Genomic DNA, 6350 nt, shown 5'->3' with positions numbered 1-6350 from the left:
AATTGCTTTCTTTGTTATATCATATGTGAGTCCTAGTCTTTTGTGTTTACATCAATCTTCTCACATATACTATTGTAGGGTGTGTAGTCAGAAAATGTGTTTGAAAATAGAGAGTATCTTGTAAGGAATTGAGCAAATTCTCTAAGGCATGTACTACATTCAAAACATCATTTTAATTGGTTAATTGTGAACTAGTAAGTGGTGATTGTGATTAAGTATGTGCTCAAGTTTAAAAATGACCAAAATCTGTGGGAATGATGATTTTTAACATGTCATGTTTCATTAAAAATCCCTGAGGCAAATGTTGGAAGGTCTAGGTTGTGTTTTGTTTGTTTCGTTTGTTTTGTTTTGCTCCAGGACTAGCAAAAGCTAAGTGTCGGGGAATTTGATAGGAGCATATTTATGTGACTGAGTTAGCTTGTTCTCATGCATTTATGTTGTTATTTCTTAGTTAATTATGCATGTTAAGCTATTTTCGTGTGTTTGTAGGTCCATAGGGTAAAGCAATAAGATGCATTTTGGTGCATTTTAGAGCAGTTTTGGGCTTGGAATGGATAGCACATGCATGGAGCAAGGTGGATCGACGAAATTGAAGACTAAAGAGGCTAGGAATATGTTAAAGAGAAAGAAGAATTAGTGTAAAGAGGACAAAGAGCTCAGCCACAAAGGGGTGTCACTCCACCATTCACCTTTCCATCATTGTCGTGCACCACCATTGCACTCCCTTTGGATTCCTATGCCGTGCATCATCATCCATGTTCCCTCCATTGACTCATTTGTTGCATCATTCCACTTCTTTTCCTTTGTTTACCATGTGCACAATATCCTTTCACCTCCTTGCACTCATTGATTCACCACTTACTCACCTTTTCACCCATGCCATCCATAATCACCCTTATCCCCTTCATGCACCAGATTTCTTGCACTCATTTCATGCACCATTACACTCATTATCCACCCATGCCATGCACCACCCTTGTCTCCTTCATTATTTATGATTTCATGCATCAAAACATTGAATCATTGCACTCAATTGCTACACATTTCCTGTCCATTTCACCCATCAGATTTCATACAACTTTTACCTCCACTACATGAACTCATTGATATGAGTCTTGCTGCACCATTCCACCTCCCTTTCCTTTCTCTACCATGTGCATAATCATTCATGTTCCCTAGCTGCAACACCACTCCATTTTACCCCCCATGCTTTGCATCATCACTTCACTTTCACCTTTGAATCATTTCAAGCATCACTCAATGCACTCATTGCTGTAACACCACTCCATTTTACCCCCTATGCTTTGCATCATTACTTCATTTTTACCCTTGAATCATTGCAAACACCACCAAATTCCCTCCATTGCCGTGCACTTCCACTATAAAAGGAAGTGTGTGTGGCAGCCATATAGTTTAGTTTTTGCTTTATCATTAATCCCCATTTCAATACAACCTTCATCCAAACACATCCATTCATCTTCACATCCATTCCTCCATACAAACAAACCTTCAAACACTCACCAAAACCTTGTGCCGTAGCAAAGGAAGGGAAGGAAAGTGCTTGGACGTGCTTGCTGTGTTGGAAATATGCCCTGAAAGTCAATCTTTGGAAGAAACCTTTCAGGACAATAAATAGATGTATAGATGACTCTTATACATCAAATGGCAAAGATATTATTTAGGACTATCTATATAAACGATATATGTCATAAATGATGAATCCATGGACAATGGATCGATTGAAGAAGTAATCTAATGATGTTAGACTACAGAGACCTTCTTCACATAACCATCATGTCCAAAAGGTTCCTGGTCATCAAATTGTCGGAGGGATACTGACAATGCATAGACCGGTACATACTATGTCCGCTTCAATTAGAAGGATGGAAAGTCTCATCCCATTCGTGTAGTGACACTAAGACAAGTATGTAGATGCTCATTAAAGGAATGAGTTCACTGAACACAATCAAACAAGAGTACTTGCATGGAGGTCTACTCACATGTTAAGTAAGTAACTCTAATTGTTGGAATAGTGTAAGTAGTCATTTGACCTGAGGCATCATTGTTGTCTTGTGGTTAAGTACTTGATCTTTGATTATGTCAAAGTCACTCCATCCGCGGGTGTCCACGGCATGGTTGGGGTTAAGCCACTTAGTCATGAAGGCAAGTGAATGTTCAACAAGGAATCTCTAATCCTCGTTATGAGAGGATGAATACTCTAAGATATGATTCGGGAATCTTCCGCCGAAGTATCGAGCGTAATAAAGGAAAGTGTTCATATACGACTCAAATGAATCATATAAGAAGGAATAATCACATTAGGGGTTTGACATAATATATCCATACCCTAGTGATGTGATTGAGAGTATTGTTTTAGAGAAGGATCGAATTACATTGTAATAACAACTGAATAGGTTCTCTGAACAACTTCTACATTAGCTTGGGTAGCCATGATATATGGTTAGATGTCACTCATGGCTTGTGAGTTCTTCTAGATGATTAAATGTAATCGTCAAAGAAGAAGGTGAATTAAAAGTAAGTCTTAATTCACTAAGTAATTGCATTAACTATAATCAATTGGATTGGTGCCAATCACCTCACTGCCTTGCTAATTAGAACCTAAAACGATTGTTCACCAATACACTCTTGTAGTGAGTAATTAATGGATGATGGAAATAATTAATTGGATTAATTAAGTGTTGTGATTAATTAGAAAGTCTAAAGAAATCATAAAAGCGATATAAGATCGTTTTGGGCTTAAAGAAACGTTCGGGTTTAATTGGGCCCATTAGGCCTAAACCCATTGGGCTTTTATTCAAGCATTGGATGACTTGAAATAAATAAAAGCCCAAAGCCCAAACAACACTAAGGGGGCCGGCCATATAGAGTGAAAGAATGAGAGAAAGGTCAAAGGTTGACTTGTTTCTTTTTGGCTATAAAAGGAACTTTATAGAGATATTTTTCGTAAGGGTTTTTGGGTGTTCAAAACAACTAAAGAGAAAAGAAAATATCACTCTCTTCAATACCAAAGGCCGGCCACCATAGGGGTGATTTATCTAATCATCTTCTCACCCTTTTGGTTATTCCTTCATCCTTCTCACTACACTAGTGGGTGAGGATCTTTAGAGGTTTTCAACTTTGGAAACTTGAAGAGAACCTAGGAGCACTCATTCTAACAAAGTGGAGGAGGCAAGAAAGGAGGCTAGGCTCAAGGACTTCAAGGAGCAAAGGTCTTGGAGGTGGTCCATCCTTGGTCTAAGATCTAGATCAAGAGGTATAAAACTACTCCTAAACTTTGTCCTTATATAAATTTGTTTTTGATGCATCTTACATAAACCTATGAACTTTGAAGGGGATTTACATGACTAGAGCTTTGATATTATTTGATAACATGCTTCCGTTGCTTTCGTATATAAATTTTGAATTGTATATGCATGCTAGTCACTAGAAATCCCACATGAAATCTCATAAATTTCCCTTCAAGTGGTATCACAGCCAAATGTTTATGTATGATATGTCCTTTTGGATTTTATGCATATGGGTTTTAATTTTATGTATGACATATTATTGCTTCATTCAAAGTATGTTTATCTTTTGTTTTTCAATAGTTGAAAAATGTGAATCAATAGTTGAAAAGATATGTATGCAAAAGTGTTTTGGATGCATGAATGAAGAATGAGTTTAGAACAAAATTTGAGGTTTTGAACCATAGGGAGGGCACGGCAATAATGGGTTTTTGGCTATGTGTTTGTGTTTTTATTTTGAATCACACACACACACACTTTAAAGCTAGCAAGTCGAGTTCTTGTCACTTTTGTTTTTGGGTTTGAAAAATCACCAAGAATATACAAATCTTGAAAATGTGTTCATGGTTTTGTTCTTGGTGTTCATGGTTAGGTTTTGGTGAAAATGGTTTTATTTGGCTTTCATGCATTGTTTTGTGGTTTTGGATGATGAACATACCATCCATAGCCATATCAAAAGTTTATTAAACCCTAGACTTGACTAGGAGAATTTCCATCACCCTTTTCACTAAAGTCTTTAAAGCAAAACCAAGTGACAAGCAAAATTTAATTTTTTCTCTACTTTGTGTTGTTTTAATGCAATGTGTAAGATTGTGTAAGAAACCTCACATCCCTCTTAATGTGGCCGGCCTCCCTAGTGGATTTATCCACTTGTGGGGCTATTTTGTAATCTTTGAAAAGTTGATATTTACTTTCAAGTATTTACGGTTTGACCCCTAACTTTTCATATTTGCATAATAGGCCCCATCCATTTAAAAAGTTAAAATATTTGATTTTAATTTTATTGGTTGTTTAAACTCATAATATTATTATGCCCATATGCACTAAATCTAATTGTTTATGTTGCATTCCATATGATTATTTAATGTGATTAAGTAGTTAGAAAAATGGATGACTACTATGGACTTATGCCTTAAACGATAATTGAGCTATGAGATAAGGCACTAAACTCAAATTGTTTGAACCTTGGGAATGTGTTTTAATTACTGTTTCAATAGGACCTTGTCACCTTGGACATTAATCTACCTCTCCCTCTTAGTATGTGTAATTTGTAGGATTTTGTGCAAATCGGTTTGTAATTCTTATTACTTCTTAATCTCTTTTAGTTAGTTGATTCCCTCTAGTGCTAGATTAGAGTTTCTTTAACTATTGGTAAGGAGACATAACTAAAAGAGGGTTTTGACATGAGATTAAAGATTAAATGGGTCCAACGCCCTAATTAGCAATGAATGATTGTCTTTCATTTCTAATGGCTCAATGAAAATGTTTTAATTGGATTGAAAAGCACGTAATTAAATTGACACAACCTCCCCGAGTTCTTATTCAACAATGTTGGCTCGTTGTTGCAATAACCTAATAAGTCCATGGTCATCCAAGAGCCTAAGATAACTATAAAAGTCCAAATTCAAAGGAATGCAAAAACCGTAGTAGTAATAGTTACTTCCAATATTTGAAAAATTCGTTTTTGATATTGATTTTTTTTTCTCAAAACAAATAGTGGGAGTATCATATACTACTAAACTATAATGATTACAATTAGTAGTTATATAATCTCCAATATTTTGAAAAATATTTTGATATTGATTTGTTTTATGAAAACGAATAATGGGGATATCATATGCTACTAATTTCATTAACTTTGGACTAGTAGTTATAATAGGACCAATTTATTTGAATATGATTAAATAAATAAAAATTGATGAGACCTTAAAATCCCTCAACCAACATACAATATTAAGTTGAAAGCGTAAGAGTGCTTTGAACACTTTTTCGTGGCCTTCCACTATGGTAGGCTCCAATCGTTTATGACTTGTACACCGCCTTCACCCTATCATGGGGGAGTGCAAAGTGCATGCTTATACTCAGGAGGAGTTTATTTAAAACATTTGATGAGGTTAAGGTAGGCAACGAGTGTGGCCAACATCGTGTCATCGTGAGGTCATACTTGAACCCCTATCTAAACTGGCATGGTGGGACAAAACTTAACTAAGAGAAAAGGTGCCAACATCGTATCATCGTGAGGCATTTTTCTCTAGAGGCCAAAAAGATGGGTAATCACAAGAGGTTGTTGTGAATGGGTACTTGTACCCTCTCATTATTATTTTTGCTAGCCGACATCGTATCATCGTGAGGTGGGCTTGGTAATAGTGAGCCTCTCGTAACCCGCTAGGAGCTTTCTTTGAAATCTCCCGGATTCCATCTTGAGGGATATGGAATTTGCCAAAAATGGTGGGTGGTGTCATTCGGTTTAAAGACCCGAATCGTTTGACTTAATCGACAATCAAACTAATTATTTTATTGTTTATGTATTTAGATATGGTTGGAAGCACACTCGCGAAAATACTCGACAAACATTGCCTAGAGGGGCACAATTTCCCATCATGGTATCGTAATGTCAAGATTCTCCTAACATTGGAGAAGATTGTTTACGTGCTAGAAAAGGCTCCACCTCACATACCTCTTGGCCTCGACGCCACTGAGGATGAACGTGCTAAGTATGACAAGCACGTTGAGGATGATACATAAGCCAAGTGCTATCTGTTGGCTTCCATGAATGATGAGCTACAGAGACAGCACGAGGGCATGGACAGTGCATCTTCCATCATACTCCATCTTACGGAGTTATATGGTGAAGGGACGCGCAACCGTCGCTTTAGCACTGTCAGTGAACTTGTGAAGACCAAGATGGTCAAAGGGGCTCCAGTACATCAACATGTACTGAAGATGATAGGACTCATTGAACAATTGGAGAACCTAGGTACTCCACTTGACGGGGAATTGGCCCAGGACTTCATATTGGCTTCTCTTTCTGATTCATTCTCGTAG

Source organism: Malus sylvestris, chromosome 11 (assembly GCF_916048215.2).
Source record: "Malus sylvestris chromosome 11, drMalSylv7.2, whole genome shotgun sequence".
Lineage (NCBI taxonomy): Eukaryota > Viridiplantae > Streptophyta > Magnoliopsida > Rosales > Rosaceae > Malus > Malus sylvestris.
Note: the sequence above shows the minus strand (reverse complement) of the source record.